The sequence below is a fragment of the Squalius cephalus genome (genome assembly GCF_949319135.1).
Source record: "Squalius cephalus genome assembly, contig: scaffold_57, whole genome shotgun sequence".
Classification (NCBI taxonomy): domain Eukaryota; kingdom Metazoa; phylum Chordata; class Actinopteri; order Cypriniformes; family Leuciscidae; genus Squalius; species Squalius cephalus.
This window is the reverse complement of record NW_027645818.1, coordinates 180651-200219: the sequence shown is the minus strand read 5'-3', so window position 1 is coordinate 200219 and position 19569 is coordinate 180651. Positions and strand designations below refer to the sequence as shown.

Sequence of the window (19569 nt, the reverse complement as noted above, 5' to 3'; positions counted from 1 at the left end):
CAAGGGCACCCTAAAATAAAGTGTTACCCATTTTTTTTTAAAGAATTGTAATTTTAAAATACGTTTTAAAGTATAAATGGTTTAAGTTCAGTGGAAATGGCTGGTATGTTTTTACACCTACCTGCCAGCTGTCACACCTTGTACAGGGGCGACCGTCTCAGGTGGGTTTAGTCACATGATCAAGTAAAATGGTGAAAGAACAATGTAACCTATGTGATCTCTCTTTTTTCAATGGGCTCTGCTCTGGTATTCTCCTCTTCCTCTCTAATTGGGCTCTGCCATTATTGGTTAAAGGACACTCACGTCCATCATGGCATCTCTCTTGATCTTTTTCAACTGGCTATTGAAGCTACGTCTTTCATTCTGTATCTCTCAGGTAATATTCCACTTATGCACATTTAATTATACACGTGTTATTAATTAAGTCATCATGCTTTGTAGCCATTTCAAGTGTAACCTTCATTACTGTTAATAAACAAACACTTTCTCTTACAAACTATGTGCAAACTAGTTTTGATTTTAAGTCATTTTAAAAGGTTCCTGTTGAATTATAATATACTCACATTCTAGCAATACCTTCCCACACATTTTTCTATTCTAACTGTTGCTTATTTCAATCTGTATAAATAGCAGAGGGTGGTAATACACAGAAAAAAATTAAGACAAAGAATGAAAGCAGTTCCTTTAGTTATACAATGAAATATAGGAATAATAGATATTTTCTCATTTACTAATTTAAAATGTGTATATATTTTTTTGCCAATGTGCTGTTACGTTAAATTTGTCTTTTCGTTGCATTTGTTTTGCCCTTTTTTAGTTTACCAAGCCACGATTTGGTGGGTCCCACATTGCTGCTGCAAAGCCAAATCTGAGTGTGGCTAGGAGACCGTCTCAGGTTGTTGACCAGCCCAGCACAGCAGTGTCCAGCGCCTCTACACCAAGCACCACTGTCTCTGTAAGTACTGGCATAATCCATGTTGTATTCTATGAGGACACATTCCACATCTATGCACGTTTGAGAAACATATTTTGTATTCCAGGAAATCTTAATGAAGTAAGAGCAATACTATACAGTACTGTATAATGTTTGAATGAAATAGATTTTATATACACTACTGTCAAAAGTTGGTGGGGTCAGTATTTGTTCATAAAGAAATTTATACTTTAATGAAGCAATGATGCATTAAATTCATTTGAAAACAGATTCAAATAAGCAGTGATCTTAATTTGCAATTATTTCCCACTATTACTGTATTTTAATTATATTTCATAAACAATGTTACTGAACCTAGACCTTTGAACTGTGTTGTATAATTCCATCTAGGATTAGTTAAAACTTCTCTTGTTATATATGCAACATGTATTATATTTCATTGCTTGATTGTACAGGCACAAGGCCCTGGAGTTCCTGCCTCTGTCTCCAGAACCACTGCAGATGTGACCAGTCCTGCAGACTCTTGCAGTATTGTCTCAGTAAGTAATTAAACATTTTATTGGTCTTTGAATTAATTGAATTTGCATATTAACTGCCACAACTCACTAGAGTCACACAAAATAGTGCTAGCAGCTGACACAATTCTGAAAACTTTTGGAACAAATTTATACATTTTATTCTATTACCTTAAGTATGTATTTGACATCCAATATTTTCTATATTATGTGAGGGTTGTTTTGGATAGATAAAGCTCTAATTAAATAAATTACCTGCTAGACTAAATGTTTTTGTCTTTTTCCTTCACAGACTGCTCCTTCGGGGGCAATATTGCAAGCCTCATCTGCAGTTCGACTGCATCGCTTGTGGTCAGAGACCTTGCCACCAGAGGATCACAGGTGGATCGCCAGCAGGCTTTTTAAAATGGGGCCCAAAGGAAAACCAGAGCTTCGAGACAACCTACAGCTCTGGTATTACCCACCACAGCCAGCCCTTATATTCAATCAGGCTCCAGCTCCAGACAGATTTTTTTGCCATGCTCTGTTGCTGTGGATGCCGTACAAGCTGTGGAAGGTCAAGGTTCTCTGTCCCAATTCTGCCTGCGGGCAGCATCAGCTGACAGGAGGTGGTCTGCACAAAAGGGCACGGCAGGTTTTGGACATCGATAGGATGTACAACATGGTCACAGAAACCCTCATCTGTACCAAGTGTAAAGCCTCGCATGTGTCCTGGAGTCAGACTGTCCTGCAACAGCTGGATCTGGGCCATCGCTCTGAGTTTCGGGTCATCCTCACGCGGAAGTAAGTACACTTTCATTCCACAACCAGTTGATAGCCCATCATCACATATCTTTGCAAATACTTTACAAATCAAATATGTAAAATATATGAATGTGTGAATTTTGCTTTTCCTAAGATATGCCTGTGATATGAGAGTCATTTGGCCTAGGCAACAGTCCCACGCGGGTCATTAAACAGCTGCGTGAGAACCACAGCGAGGAGTGGCTCCAGCGTCTGGCCCGGTACACCACCCAATGTGTGGACTTCCTCAAAGCACCCGGGGTGTCGCAAATAAAGTTCCAGGAACCCCCAGAGCCTACAGTGGTGCCGAGCTGCAAGTGGCTGCTCACCGTCTACAGCCAAGACATCCTGACAAGGCTGGATGAAATCCATGCAAGGATAACATCCACGTATGGTTCAGTCTTGAAGATGGATTCCACTAAAAAGGTTAGCAGGGAATTTTTGTTAATTTATGCTGTTTACTGTTATATCATTATCAGAGCATGAGTATCATATTCTACATGGTGTGATGTGTCATTACATTGCATGCTTCCTGTCATCTACTGCAGATCACTAAGAAGCTGGCTGGGACGGCGAGGGGAACAGGACTCTGGCTTACCTCTGTTGGCAATGAGTTTGGTCAGGTACTCATAAGTGTGCTGACAGCGCAGGAAGGAGCGGGACTGGACATGATGGTAGATGGTCTGGTGAAAAGGTACCAGCAGGCTAGTGTGGATCCACCTGCTGTTTTGTACGTGGACTGTGGCTGCTGCACTGATGTGGGTGAGACCAAGCTCAAGACCAGATTCAGAGGTTGGCCTGATCTCATGATCCGCTTGGACATCTGGCATTTTATGCGCAGGATTGCCATGGGGTGTACAACTGACGCACATCAGCTGTATCCCATCTTCATGTCACGGCTGTCAGCGTGCATTTTTGAGTGGGATGCGGCTGATGTTTCTATGCTTCGCAAAGCAAAGAGAGAGCTGTTAGTATCCCAGGGTTGGCCTGTGCTGTCAGATGAAGATGTCATCAAGCATCTTACCAGGGAGGAGCTGGCACTCCATTGCCGGAGGAGGACCTGTGGAGAGGAGACTACCATCCTTCTCCTTGAGCGGCTGCTTACAGAGCTCCTGAGCAGCAAGGGCAAAGACTCCCTGGGTGTTCCTCTCCTGGACCGAGAAAGGATGGAGCACATCTGGAATGTCCAGAAGAAGCATGTGAAATGCATTCAAGACCCCCTGGTGTTGTGCTCTATACAGAGACGGGGAGCTTAACCAAGGGAGGCGTGCTTCTGAAGACATACAGATGTGCCAGAGGCTCCACTTCTCTCGAGTCCTTTCATTTACACCTTAACCGTTTCATCCCAGGTATGTCTTTGTCACACACAGTGTGTATGTCTTCAGAAGCACGCCTCCCTTGGTCCCGTGCATGTGTAAAGAAAGAGCATTAAGTGTCTTTGTGTATTTCTTTAACACCCCCTAAACACTGTTGTGTGTATTTACAGGGACCAGTGCGAACAGTCTGAACTTTCAGATTTATCTGCTGGAGGGTCTACACCGGTGGAACCAGGACCGGGAGGCGGCTTCCCTGTCAGCGGAGCCATCAGCTCTGCGCAGCTACACTGGAGAACTTGTTCACTGTGTAAACAGCAATTACGAAAAGCTGTTTGGCAGGAAAGTGGTGCCCACGTTTTGTCCCCCTGCAAGTTACACCGGTGAGAAATGAGTTTTTTTTTTGTTTATCAACTTGCAATTTCTGTCTAACTTCCGTCTATATGTCAGATTTAAACCTGTAAAGTCGACTGTATCGTAATTGATATGCAAGTTTCTAAAGGCCTCTAAATTGTCAACATGATCAAAACTTTTCTGGAAACATGCCCTCTGTCGTCTGATTTATAGTCCATATTTTATCTAGTAAAAGTCTTTTGGTATAATTGTAAAAGTGTCTAAAGTAATTGTAAGAATAACTTTATATTGTAAAGTTATAACTTTATATAACAATTTTATATTGTTAGTAATATACAAGACTGAAGCAGCTTAGGTTCACTTGATTAGAAAATCATGTTACATGTAAATATCAAAATGATCATCAGACTTTTCTCTCAATCATCATTTTATTGCATTTCATTTAATGTTTTGCCCCCATAATTAAAGGTTTTGGGCATCTGAATTTTTTTTTTTTCTCCTCGACGATGAGCTCTATATTCTCACACTATATGAGCTTCTACAAAAGCCTAATGTATCAAATATGATACACAACATTGTATTTAATTTCTGTTTGTTTATTGTTTTTATTTCAGGTGAGCTCATAGGAGTGCAGTATCTGTTCGAGCAGACTGGCCAGGCACTGCAGGACATGAACCCAGACTCTGAGCAGACAGCAGAGCTCATTGAGGACCTCAGTGGAGGAGCGAGAGGAAGATGAGGGCTTCTGTGACATCAGCGAGGATCACACAATAACGGATCCGGAAGCTGTTCTGTCACCACCCTCTTCCACACTGACACTGGGTTCTTCCACCCTGGTCACCAGCAGTGCCACATCTGCACTGGGCTCCACATCTCCTTCACTGGTCCCTGACCCCAAACACACACCGTCTCCTTCGCCACCTGGACCCTCAGGGACTGCTGTCACACCTGTTCCCTCTGAAACATCTGTTTCAACTCTCCCCTCAGAGCCGGAGGATGCTGGTCAGGATGATGATGATGAAGAAGAGACGGTAAACACCACTGCTGTCTTTCAGATTAGCTAGAATAATTATGATGAATTAACATCCAGTGCTTTAAATCCAGACTACAACCTAAATTCATTTGTAAGCTGCAAATACACATCAAGTCAAGTCATCTTTATTTCTTTGGTGCATTGTAAAGTACATGTTAAGAAAATGTCAAGAACGGCGCTCTCTGCTTTGTACTATACAGATTGTGTTAAAGAAGCTTTACGGTGATAAACAGGAAAACAACACAATCAGTTATGGAATTATGCATTAGACAGATGTGATGTAATAATTGTGTTGCGTGTTTGTGTTTTTTGATAGGCTGTTGACTACCAAAATGTCCCGCGTTATCAACATGTGGACCAGCTGGCAGAATATCTGGTGGATCTCCGGGCCCACACAGCCCTCAGCCTGACCAACCAGGAAGCCAACACCATAGTTGCTCTTTGGCAGAACCTGGATGACCGGGACAAGGAACGGGTGGTGTATGGCAGTCGATGCCGTAAGAGACTGCTGAGTGGACGCTTCAAAGTGCCAAAGAGTTCCACTCACCCTGGAGTCGAGAGCACCACCAGATGTGTGCTGGGTGCAAGCAGCAATCCTGCTCAGTGGCCTGACTGTTGCCGTCTGGTGGAGACCATCTTCATCAGACTTTGCACTCTCCATCCAAGCCCCAAAAGAAAAGGCAAGGGATCCCTGTCGAGATGGTCTCTGATCCTGCAAGACTATCGCAGGATAAGGCAGCTTGTACTGGGCAACAGCTTGGTGATGGGAGGAACATCCATGTAGCTGGTGGAGGTTAACCAGAACACCCTGATACAGTGGTACAACAGCAGGCAGAAGAAGCAGGAGCTGTCTGTGCTGCTTCAGGGCATTCAGTTGCCTCAACCCCTCCCTGAAGCTCATGAACCTCTCCAGGTTGCCAAACGTCTACGGACTGGGCTAGAACAACCAGGGGAGCAGCACCAGTACAAGCTACCAGAGAGCACAGCTGGTCAGGCAAAGCAGAGGCAGACTTCTGTTGGGCGACCCCCTCTCAGACCCAAGGCACCAGCGCAGAGTCAGATGTTGCTGACACCATCAGCACCTGGAGCATCACTGCAGACGGTGCCAACCGTACTTATGCCAGCAGCACCAGGTTTCCAGGGTGTGCCATTGTTTCAGGGTGTGCCAATGTTTCAGGGTGCGCCAATGTTTCAGGGAATCCCAATGTTCCAGGGAATCCCAATGACCCAGGGAATCCCAATGACCCAGGGAATGCAACTGATACAGCCACTGTTACAACCAACAGCTGTACAGGGCACCCGCTTACCCGCTGCACCAGCTGCCAGTCCAGACGCCATGCCCAAGAGACCCTACAGGAGAACTGTTGAGGCCAACACTTGTAAGAAATGTGGGCAATTTAAAACAAGTGCAACAGGACATAGCCAGTACAGGGGTAGGGTGTACTGCCCACTAGAGATGCGCGGATGGGCTATTATTTCATCCGCAACCGCATCACAAAACTCATCATCCGTCCGCCATCCATCCGCACCAACGTTTTTGACCAATTTTCAAAACCGCAACCGCCCACCATCCGCTGATTGGGAGATGCAAGGCGCTGCTGATGACAGCCGCGAGACTAGAAAGCTCTTACTTTCAGAATATCAGCAGTGAACTCCGTCTCCGATCGGCGCACAGGGACAAAAATAAATAAATAATTTAAATAAATAAATAAATAGCCTAAATTAAACGTGTTTCGGCAAAAACTGACCTTATCTGATAGGCTACTGTAGCCTACATTATTTTCATTGTAGCCTAATAGAAAACGCATTTTGGCACATCATTTAGGCTTTTTCGTTGCTGCGCCATCAGCTAGGCAAAAGACAGATGAAATCTAATATTAATAATTGATCCATGTCGGTATACACAGCCTAATATTTTACACTTATAATGAAAAAATAGCCTATACAATCAAGATAGCCTATTTACATTTTAATTATTAAATCCAGGACATGGTTAGTTAATGAAACATGGATAAAAATTAAGATACAATTAATACCAAACGAAATTCGCTTTAAAGAAGGGCTTTGTGCTTTCTGTTTGAGGTCTCTGTGAAAGTTTGAAAGTCTTTTCTCAGAGCGGTCGCGTCCGTAATGGAGAACTGTCACATAACATTGTTTTTTCCTCATAAATGCAAACACGAAAAATAAATGACAAAAGACTTTTTAAAAAAGACAAACCATCAATTTTTGGAAAAAATGTATGGATTTATAGCGTTTTGGTAAAAAAATGTATGGATAACCCTCTATTTCCTTTGTTTTTAATTCTCCTTTTTTGAGTTTGTCACGTACCTCCTTCGCCGGTGTTACCATCTCTGATAATAACAAGCAGTCTGCATAGACTGCATAGATAGTGTGCTTTGATAGTGTGCTGTAGGTAGTCAGATAACATATCTAACAATGTATACATATATTTTTTTTATTTGTTTGGCTCAACCGCCCGCCACCCGCCCGAATTTAATTAAAATATTATTTTTCATCACGTCATCCGCCCGATCCGCGGTTTATCCGCGGAGTCCGCGGCTATAACCGCCAACCGCGCATCTCTACTGCCCACAGACCGAGACGGGTTCAAAAGAGGAGTGGCTAGAGGAAATGCGGAGAACCTTTTCCAAATAATGTATATATTTTTGTGTATATAGTATCGTGTATATCGTGTGTTTTAACAGTTGTTTAAATAGTTCACAATTGATTATACTTGTGTTGAATATTATTTAATATTTTAATTTATGTTTTTATATGTTTTTTAAACGTTATTTAACATTTTTATTTCTTGTTTTTTTTTTTTTTTCATTTCATTTTATTTATTCATTTTTAAAACGTTATTTAACATTTTAATATCCATTACTGTTCTGTTGGCATGATTGTAAAATAAAAACAAACTTTGCAAGTAATTGATTTTTGATTTTTACTTTCATATAACACTATTTCATAAGTGCACTGCAACAATTTAACATTTGTATATAAAAAGATCATTTGTAAATTTTGTTATTATTTGCTTGTGAAAGACATTTTCAGCATATTAGTTAATATTTAATGGGTTGCATCTTTGTTCATTACAAATAACAGATTTGCAAGTGTCTTGTTTGAATGTAACCTAAAAAATATACTTAATCAAATCAATAGTAATACAACTACTAAATAATAACACTGACCCATTGGTAATTATATTTTTTATGAAAGAATCTAAAAAAACACAACAAACAAATTACATATGTATATTTTATTAACACTGGAACAGTATAACATGTTCTCGACTCATTTTGAAATTCTGGAAGGACTCTCATGCCCCAACACTTAGAATGTGGAAAGAAAGAATGACTGAAAATGCAGCATGCGAAAAGATGTTGGGAAGGCTACACTGTACGAATGAAACCATGAAGGAACAATGGGACAATTTCTGCACCTACATGTCTACAATGTAACTTTGACATCAGCTGTTTATAGAGATTTACATTGAACCTCACTGTTTTATGTTTGTTTGTTTGTTTTTATTTTAATTTTATATATATATGCATTTTATTTATTTATTTTATTTTATTTTATTTTTTTTTTTTTATTTTTTTTTTTGTTGTTATAAAATGCAAAAACTCAATAAATATTTGAATTATAAAAAAAAAAACAAAAAAAAACACTGGAACAGTATGCATTCCAAAAAATTTGCTTATTTACTTTACATTTATTACAACACAATATTTTATCAGAACACTGCAACAATTTAACATTTGTTTATAAAAATATAATTTGTAAATTTTGTTATTGTGACAAACATTTTTCAGCCTATTAGTTACTATTTAATGGGTTGCATCTTTGTTTATTGCATAATAATGCAAATAACATTATTTTTCATAAAAGAATATGAATAAAACACAACAAATAAATTACATATGTATATTTTATTAACACTGGAACAGTATGCATTCAAAAAGAATGCTTATTTAGTTAAAAAATAAATATTACAAAAAGTTGGCTTTAGCTGGATTCGAACCCTTGTCTTGGTGAGCACCTGCAATAGAAAACAGTGTAATATAAATGCGTGATTTTCCCGCACGAAGAAACCGGAAATTGTATCATAAGACCTATGCTGAGGAAGACATATCTCTGAACGTCACATTTCACCCTTTCTTTTCTTCATTTTTTTCTTTCTCTTCTTCTCCTTCTCTTTTTCTTCCTTCCCCCTTTTCTTCCCTTCTTCCCCACCTTTGTTGGACTATTGTTCCCCAGCTTGAACGCAGCGCCTTAGACCGCTCGGCCATCCTGACGTGACGGCTAAGGGTGAGCAGTACTGTTGGAGCTGCACCGAATGGCAGATGGTCTAGAAGCTAGTGCGTCACCGCTCACAGCTAGTCACCGCCTGTGCCTCTTTGGCGCAGTTAGGCAGCGCGTCAGTCTCATAATCTGAAGGTCGTGAGTTCGAGCCTCACACGGGGCAGTCTGGTGCTTTTTGATGCAGGGGAGCGTGTAAATAAAAGAGCTGCTTTCGGTATTCCCTTTTGTGCGCTTGTTCATTTCTTCATATGCAGTGTAATTGAAATCCAGTGTTTTTGTAGGACTAATGTTGAACAAAGGCAGTAATAGTATTACTCTCATATTCATGTTATATGTGTCAGTGTTGTTACAATGTTTTGTTAAGGCTAATACAATTCTTTCATTCTAATGACATGTCTTGTCAATGCTAATGTAATGTTTTACATGGCATTCCTTGAATCTTATGCCATGACACTCCACCCCATGCCCCAAAACCCATGACATTTCATTCCAAGAAATTTCCAAGAATCCTTGCCATGAAATTCTAGTGCATCCCCAAAACTTCAGTCCACGACATCACAGTCAAACTCCAAGAATCACACTGCATCCCCCACCCCCAAAAAACACGAACAGCCTTCCATAAACAAATTCTTCTTCCGGTAAACATCACAAGATGGTATCCCATGAAATTCCGTTGAAGTCCATTCTATAAACATGTCCAATTTGATGAAATGTCATGACTTGAAATTCCAAGAAAAGTGCAGGAAAATGCCATAGAATCCCATACATTGCACTAAAGTGTTACTTTAAAGTCCATGTAACGCAGGTCAGTGTTACTGTAATGTTGGGTTAATTCTAGCATGAACAGAAATGCAGTGCTTGGTCCACATTAATGCATTTCTGGGTAAACCTGCCAGAGGGTTAAAGACTCTAGCTTGAGCCCGCAGCCAAAGGTTGGGTTTGTCAGAAGTGGGATTCGAACCCACGCCTCCAGGGGAGACTGCGACCTGAACGCCAGCTGCCGAAGGATAGTCCGACAATATGGGGCTAATGTTGAACAATGTTGAACGCCACAGCCAATCACGTCGAAGCGCTATAACATTTGCAGCCAATCAGAGAGCGCCATTCTTAACATTTTCTTATAGTTTTCAACATTTGACCAATCAGAGTACAAGATTTTCTTATCATTTTCAACATTTGACCAATCAGAGTACAAGGAAATGTCGACGGCACGTTTACGCTTATCACCGCTAGGTGAAGTCAGGAAGCTAACCAAGTGTCAATCAAGTTGCCGAATTGAGCCGAAGGTGTACGAAGTAATGACATTATCCTCGGGGGCGTGTCAGAGGTCAAAAAAGTTCAGTTGACGTCGAGCATCACTGTCACGGAGGTCAGGCAGCTTATTTTAACGGCGGAGCGTGAAACATATTTTTCGGTAACTTTTACTGTATTTTCGGACAACAGGTAAGAACGCATAATGTAATATGTCGTGTGTGCTTTCTTTTTAAGAAATCATTTTTATTAATACAAGTTTTGTCCAAAACGATTTAACCTAGCCCACCCCAAGTTTGCCAGCTCAGGAGTTTGGCCATCAAATGAGGGTAACAGGCCAGCTCCTCGACAGAAAAAGTGGCATGACGTGTATCAAAAGGTGAGTGTGCTTTTGTCACCTTTGCATGAATAAGTAAGGAATAGCCTAATTGACGACGGGCCGTTGAATTATTAGAAAAAAAATGCGCACCCAAGGTTATTTAATTAATTTTATTCATTTATTTATTCCTTCATTTTAAATAATTCAATGATTCATGTCAAAATTCTAATCATTCAAGTCAATCAATGTCATTATTATTTATAGATATTTATGTAGATAATGTTGCAGGCATTTAAGATTTATGTCAGTCTATTAAAAAAACTACATTAAAGACTTTTTTTTTGCACTGGGAGATTCAGAGATTTGAGACAGTGGGGATGTTAAGTGAATGGATGGTTTAAAGGTGTGAGATGTTTCTCTCTTGTTCTTTTAAACCCTAACCGTCCCGCCGGCGGGACGCCACCCCATGAAAAAAATTCATAATCAAATTACTAAGCAACCACTGAATGATATGATACAAAATATGTATCATTTTAAAGCTTAGAATCTCAGCTTTTCAATGCACCTATACATTTTATTCAACTCCTAAAAGGTGCTGAGTTATTCCTTTAGAACGGATTATACCGTCGGAGGGCGCCACCTAGCTATGGAAAAAATTAATTGTCATATTTTTCAAAACTACTGCATTGATCAACACAAAATAGGCATCATTTGAAAGCTTAGAGTCTAAACTTTACAATGAATGTAGCCATTATGATTATCTCCAAAGTAGTGCTGAGTTATTTGCTGATAAAATGATTTTTTTTATATATATAATTTATGAGGAAGGGGAAATTATTATGTACTGCAATGTGTCAAAAACATCATACTGCTCAGATAGTCATGTGTCATATGTCATTTGAAAGGTCTCAATGAGTAGAATACAACAAGCATAATTGTTTCAGGCTTTTACTAAACTTGAGCAAGGTTTTTGTAAAATAAGCCCCTCAAGAGACCCATGGGTAAACCATATATGGATGCTGAATTTTAGACACATTTCCGCTTGTAACTTCATGAAAAAGATGCTTACAATTAAAATGAGTCCAAACTCAACGTAATCCATCACTCAGAACTAAAGATACTCCTCATGGAGTTCTAATACACAAAAAATACAGAAACGCACGTAGCCAAGCGAGGTAGCTTAGACTTGGCCTTTTTACTCGTATCTTCATGAAACATACATCGATCATGAAAAATGACACATCGTTATTTACAGCAGGAGCTCACGATTAAGAAGAGCCCAAACTCATCAATCACATCTAAAGATATTCTTCATGGCGTTCTAACACAGAAAATACCAAAGACGCACCTAGCCAAATATATACTCATGAAGCACTCGCGTTTGGTTTTCACTTATAACTTCATGAAGCATGCACATATCGTAGAAAAATGCACATCATTATTTTCAGCAGACTCTCACGATTAAAAAGAGCCCAAACTCAGCATAATCCATCACTCATATCTAAAGTTATTCCTCGTGGAGTTGTAACACATGAAGCCACAAATGCGCACATAGATCTTTATTATAGATGTAGCACTTATGTCGCGTTCTAACTCATAACTCAATGAAGCATGCATCAATTGTGGAAAATGGCACATCATTATTTACAGCAGATTGTTAAGATTAAAAAGAGCTCAAACACACCATAATCCATCACTCAGATCTAAAGATATTCCTTATGGCGTTCTGACACAAAAAAATACCAGAGGCGCACCTATGAAGTAGCAATAGCAGTGATGCTATGTTGTTTTGATGTGACGTTTCAGCTCATAACTCAATAAAACATGCATGGATTGTGAAAAATCGAACATCTTTATTGACAGCAGATTCTCACGATTACAAAGAGCCCAAACACAACATAATCCATTGCTTTGATCACGAGATATTCCTCACGAAGTGATGCATACTTGGCTAAAAAACAAGTCTCTCATCCGTCTGGGGAGCAAAGTGTTTTCCAATTTTCCCGGAACCGTCCGCGCTCATTTTCAAACGTGGAATAACACAAAATATGTATCATCTTAAAGCTTAGAATCTCAGCTTTTTAAAGAATCCAACCACTTCAATCAACTCTGAACGAGTGCTGACTAGTCTCTCTAAACCGGAGTGTACCGCCCGCGTGCGCCACCCATGGCGCCACCTAGCTGCGAAAATATTCATTATCATATTTTTCAAAAATATTGCCTAGATTCAAACAAAATTGGTGTCATTTGAAACCTTAGAGTCTGAACTTTACAGTGAATGTAGCCTAAAAAAACTCCTAAGTATTGCTGAGTTATTTGCTGATAAATATATAAAAAAAAATCATTATCTATAAAATACTTTTTTGTACTATGTACTGCAATGTGTCAAAAACATCATACATCTCATGAAACATTAAAAAAATCGTTGAAAATGGCACTTCATTTTTTACAGCATATTAATACAATTAAAATGAGCCCAAAATTAACTTTATCTATTGCTTTTATGATAAGATATTCTTCATGGTGAAACACTATCAAAAATGCTCAAAAATGCTATCTTTTTTTTTCTTGCTGTAACTTTTGATTACTTTATCCAATCACCAGAAAATTGTATCCAGATGCAGATCATATGTAGAGGGACTTCCCCAAAAAAGAATTTTCCTCCTACCTTATTTCCTTCCTGAGTTATACCATGTCAAATAAGAAAGATATGCATTATCATTATAAAAAATATATATATTTTTTTGTCTTTTATCAGCAGTTTCTCGGCAGCAGAATGTCCAAATGTAATGTAATTTATATTTTCAAAAAATTTGAAAAGTGTTCTTTCAAACGATACCTACCTTTTGACTCTCCTTGCTATAGTTTTGAAGTTATGAGTCTGTAGTTTTGTGTATGTCACTCAGAAAACTCATTTTTTTTATTGCTTTCCAAATGTGCGAGGACTAAACAAAAAGGCTACCTTTGTTCCAAATGCTGTAACGTTTGAGTACTTTATGCGATCACCACAAAATTTGATTCAGATGCAGCTCACATTTAGGGGTACTTCCCCAAAAAATAATTTTTCTACTACCATATTTCCTTCCCAAGTTATTGCATGTCAAACAAGAGAGATATGCAAAATCATAATAAAAAATTATTAATAATAATTATATGTTTTTTTTTTTTTTTTTTTTTTTGTATTTATCAGCAGTTTCTCGGCAGGAGAATATCCAAATGTAATGTAATTTATATTTTAAAAAAATTTGAAAAGAGTTCTATCAAACGATACCTACCTTTTGACTCTCCTTGTTATAGTTTTGAAGTTATGAGTCTTTACTTTTTTGTGTGTCACTCAGACAAAACAACTCCAAAAATGGCCTCAGGGTTTAAGGGAGTAGTTATTACCCTATGGCACCTGTCAAAATGATTGATGACTTCCGGCCCCGCCCACTAGATAAGACATCTGGTCCCCGCCCTTCCGGTTGTCCGTTGAGCTGTCCCGCCCTTTCTGGCGTGTATAGATATGGATATGGATTGTTCTATCGAGCGTTCGATCATGCGTTTTGACAGTTTTATCTACCGCATATGTTGTTTTTATCTACCGGTGTCTTTCCGGCATATGTAGTTATGGTTTGCCCTATTGTCCTAGCTAGTCGTAGATCATGTGGTTTTGACAGAAAGTTTGAAGACTGTGTCACACACAAGCATTATCTCTTGTGCACACAAGCTGGGTGTATTTTCTGTGTTTTTGATAGACATCTGTTTTTTGACAGAAAGTTTGACTTTGTTGTCCAGTTCAGTTATGTGTGTCTGGCTATGTGGCATCACAAGTGCTGTTAGGAAATGTGTCAGCATGTGATATCTCTGCTACGCAGACGTCCACCCTCACATTCCAGAGGTAACAGCAAAAAAGTGAGAAAAAGAGAGATGACTCTAATCATGTTTTTATATTTCACACAAATGATATACAATAATATCTTAGCAAAAAAAATCTACTGAAACCATTTAATTCAGTTTTAGATAAACAAAAGAATAAAAAAATCATATTACATAAACATTCCGTTCTTTAGGCCTATAAGTGTATAAAATAAAATAGCTATCTTGTTAATTTAACTAAAGTTGAAAACCATTCAGTTCTTTATAAAAGTATATAATGAAATGCTTATAAAATAAATATCTTATTGATCCAATTGTTTTTGATAAACAAAAGAATAAAAATCATATTACATAAAACATTCCGTTCTTTATATACATTAAAATGGTTATCTTGCTAATTTAACTAAAGTTGAAAAACATTCTGTTCTTTAAAAGTATATAAAAAAATAAAAATAAAAAAAAATCTACTGAAATTTCAGTTTTAGATAAAAAATAAAATTCATCTAAGTCTGCTGACTGAAGATTTCATGAAGCACCAGACAAATGGTATGTGTGTGTGTGTGTGTGTGTGTGTGTGTGTGTGTGTGTGTGTGTGTGTACGTGTGTCTGTGACAGGTTCCGGTAAATTAGTGTGCCGTCATCTTTCTGAATTTATTTCAAAACATAATCGTAAAAGTTTAAATATGATCTTTTAAAATTAAAAGACTGTTTAAATAAAATCTTTGAAGTTTGAATACATTCATATCTTCTATTTATCTTTTAGAAGATTACTGTAGTGATTTTGTTTAACGGTGACCTAAAGTATAATTGTTATTAAACAATGTCTGTCTGTTCAAAAACTTTAGATTGTAGAAAAACTGTACTTTTTAGTCGTCTTAAATCTCATTTATATGAAAAGATTCAATCAGCATTTTTTTGTCCATGCGGGGTTTCAATTTTTATGGTGGGGGCTTTCCATAGCTATAATGAATTTTGTACCGTACACCTAAACACAGAAAACTACATTTGTACATTTTCAAAATGAAATAAATAAACAAATCATTTAATATAATTTTGTGCACACACACGATTCTAAAAAATGAACTAATCTCTATTTTAAATTAAATTATTATTAATAACATATGTTACTAAAATGTAAACAAAGTTTTAGCTAAATAAATATATAAACAAAAACACCTTACAGCCCCAGATCCTTCAGAGATAAACCACAGTGTGAACTGAAGCTTCAAGAAACAGGGTATCAGACCAGATGAGTCTCGGGGGACAATGTCACAGTAAATCTAGTCTGCTAACGCCTTTCCAGAGTACATCCAGAGTTTATACTAAATTCATTTAAAAGCATAACCTTAAAAGTTTAAATCAAATCTTTAAAGTTTTATTAAAATCATATCTTATATTTATCTTCTAAGAAGACTTATGTATTATTTTTAATAAACAACGTCTGTTCAAAAACATTAGATTGTTGAAAAACTGTGCTTGGGCATCTTAGATCTTTTGTCCATACAACATGTTGTCAAAGTTTTGTTGTTGTGTTGTTTTTAAGAAATCCGAGGACTCCACATTGCTCTTATTTAGACTAAGTTGTATCATTTGCAAAATCACTGACACGGCATAAGTAAAGTTGGTCTTGAGCGAATATTTAATTTTACTCGTCTTAATTCAAAGTAAAAGATCATATCATTTTTACTTGCATCTCCCGAACTATCCTTAATCAGTGTGGAAACACACAGGGTGAAACCCTTTTCTGAGAATATCGGTTATCTACTCAAAATATATGTAGAAGTGTAAATCTGGTGTTTAAAATCTGTCTGGTGGCCGCATGAATAGACTTTGGGGAGAGCTGATGATACTATCTATAGCAGGAAGCATGCCCTTTGACCTCCTCGATTGTGGAGGCTTTTTTGTTTGTTTGTTTGTTTTTTGTTAAAGACCCAACTACAAGTTAGTTCTCCCAAAAGAATTTCTCCCATCTAGTGGTTCTCCCATCTACTCGCTTTTTCAAATGCGTGTTGCAACTGCGGTAGCCGTAATGTGTCAAGAAGCTATGACAACATGGCTTCCAATAGCACATCATTGAGTTTAACGATACATGTTCTACTGTTATGGCAGCTATATAATGATTTACACAACCAAGCAATGAAAAAAGCTTGTAATTTAGACCATACCTTTGACTTACCTGTCGAGAAGAAATCAGGCAACTTCCCTTTCAAAGTCTTTCTCCTTCATTAGCTCTTTCCACATGGGGAAAAGCTATCCCGATATTTATTTACATACCGATAAATTAAGTTTTAGCTTTTAGGCGATGAGGATTCCTTCTCCTGCATAACTATGATCCAGAATTATAATGTACTGTGCAGCCTTTTCAAATTTGTCTGGGGCAGTATCAACGTCTCTCATATGGTCTAGCGGTTAGGATTCCTGGTTTTCATCCAGGTGGCCCGGGTTTCGACTCCCGGTATGGGAAGACAATTTTTTTTACATTGTCAACAAAATTCAAGTTCATCAATAATCATTTTTAGTTATCCATAGTCTTGGAGGCCTACACGAACTGCAGAAACAAGCAGAAGATATGTAAAAACTCATAAATGCTGTTTCAGTACTGAATCATTTTCACAAATACAATTATATAGAATTCAGAAAATTTCACTATGGAATATTTACTTTATCATTTAGTACATCATCATTTAAACTTTTCATCTCATAATTATGACGCATAGTCATAATTTTAATTTAAACTTTTTGTCATAATTATTACTTAATTCAGAATTACAATTTTTGTCAATTACGCCTTTTTAACGTAACACTATTTTGATGGTCCTTTTGAATGTGCTGTTGACTATAGTAGTGTTGATGATGAAACGTCTTGAGTTAGGCTAGCGCTTTTTGTCCCTCTCTGTTATTATAGTGTTTCAAGATGGCGGAACGGCACGGAAGCCTCCTTGGACTTACCCGCCCCATGTAAATAAAGATAAGAAATGTTTCGCTTACGAGGATAAGTCAGATCATTGGCAGAGGTCATTTTACACCCATGAGGACATATTTTATGAATACAGACAATGATTTTAGCTAATAAAATACCATTTTTTTCAACGAGCGAATCTACACATGAGAGGCCTTCAGAAGTCATAACTTCAGGGGTCAACAGCTTAGGCCCGTTGGTTTAGGTATTTGTAAAAATCAAATACTGTATTACACTTTTCAAAGTTACAATAAAAAGACCTGTTGTGTTCTGACACAAGGCCATTAACTTGTTTTTATAAATGTATTTTGCTTATTTCTACAAATATCGGCCTGAAAATTGAAAAATCAGAAAAAGAAGAAAAAAACAGTGTTTTAAAATACAACTAAACCATGATAATGTTTAGTTTAGATGTTGATGACTAAGCTTCTGGCATATAGTGCAACCACGCAACAAGAAATCTAATATTGGTGTAATCTTTGCTAGGTCTCACTCACGACACACAACTTTGTAAATAAAATAAAATAAAATATCATTGTAGTCATTGTACTGTAATTTAACCATATTTTATTGATTAATATTATGGCTTCATGTTGATTTAAAGTTTTTAATTGTTATTAACTAATACCTTTATCTTTTAACATCCGGCACAAAATGAAAGAGATGTATTATTTAAAAAAAAAAAAAAAAAAAAAAAAAAAAAAATGGAATGTTCACAATCACTATGTGTCAAAAACAGTATGCGTGTAAATAGTTGTGCTAAGTTCCACACCCTATGGACTAACTTTAAAAAACAAAACAAAAATACACATACATATATATATATATATATATATATATATATATATATATAACATACACAAATCATTTCTTAACTAAGCAACTGCTTCTTAAATTATCAGACACTCACCGCACTGATGTTAACATCACCATATATTGTGTTTTCTACCATGATTGTAGTAACTATTGTCCCACCATTCTTCTGGGCAATTGTTAAGTTAAGCTGATTAGGGTTCTGAATTAATGGCTGTCCCAATGATGTAGAAATATTATGCTTTCGTCGTTGTGGAAGGTTGTTAGGCTGTTGAACGTCACCATCTGTTAAAAAATGAACAATTAAATACACAACCAAAAACCATGTAAACATTATAGTAAAGCTTATTGAAGATTGAGAAACATATTGATTACTAACAAAGTAAATTATACAACTTTTCCTACGTTTGATATTCTTTTTTCTGATTTTTTTTCACTATGGACTTGATCCTTTTTAATGCTGTTTTCTCTCCATATTTATTCTGTAGTTCCTCTACTGTGTCTTCCAACCTCCCTGTTGTTCCTCTCCAGCTGTGTTAACCAAAGACAAACAGTTAGAAGAATAAAATGTATGTACAATAGCAAAAATAAAGTTGGTCATTAGTTGTTAGGGTTAGATACACCTGTAGACACATTCATACACCCGTCCGCCTGTTTTCATTTAGCATGCACCAGAGTTCAAACATTCACTTTTTCACTTTTTATTTATTACATCGAGAGAAAACATGAATACGACACACTGCACTTGGATGAATACATTTATTAGATTTATTTAATAATATTACCAGTTCCATATTATCTTTATTAAAAAATAAGGCAATAAATGATTTTATTTTTTAAATTTGACTGCATTCTTTACTTTTTGATTTATGAATTATAACAGACTGATGGGAAAAACATTATTTTGCAGTTACTTTTTTAAAATTTGTTTTATTATTCAACTATCTCTTTCTTTTTGTTAGATTTTATTAGTTGTAATTTTATATATAAACATTTAACTTTTAAAATAAATGTTTTACAACAACATCACCATCTTCCGCTATATTTGGGCCTCCATGCTCATCTATTTACAGTATATGATATTGGTGAAGGGGGCCAGCATGAATATATTTTTTAGGGGGCCCCCGAATTC

General features: G+C 37.2%; 1 protein-coding gene and 1 long non-coding RNA gene across 2 annotated transcripts in view; both read left to right on the top strand.

The window, feature by feature from the left end:
- Positions 1–2114: 2114 nt before the first annotated feature.
- LOC307154189 lies at positions 2115–2943 on the top strand. The gene is made up of 3 exons (XR_013820297.1): positions 2115–2232; positions 2348–2658; positions 2781–2943. It is a non-coding gene; the product is annotated as an uncharacterized lncRNA (long non-coding RNA).
- A 7843-nt stretch (positions 2944–10786) lies between these two features.
- LOC307154181 (uncharacterized protein) overlaps positions 10787–19569 on the top strand; it is a 139823-nt gene continuing 131040 nt past the window's right edge. The window contains exon 1 of the mRNA XM_079898948.1: positions 10787–10867. The gene's annotated coding sequence lies outside the window, so the exon portion shown is untranslated. The remainder of the gene's footprint in view (positions 10868–19569) is intronic.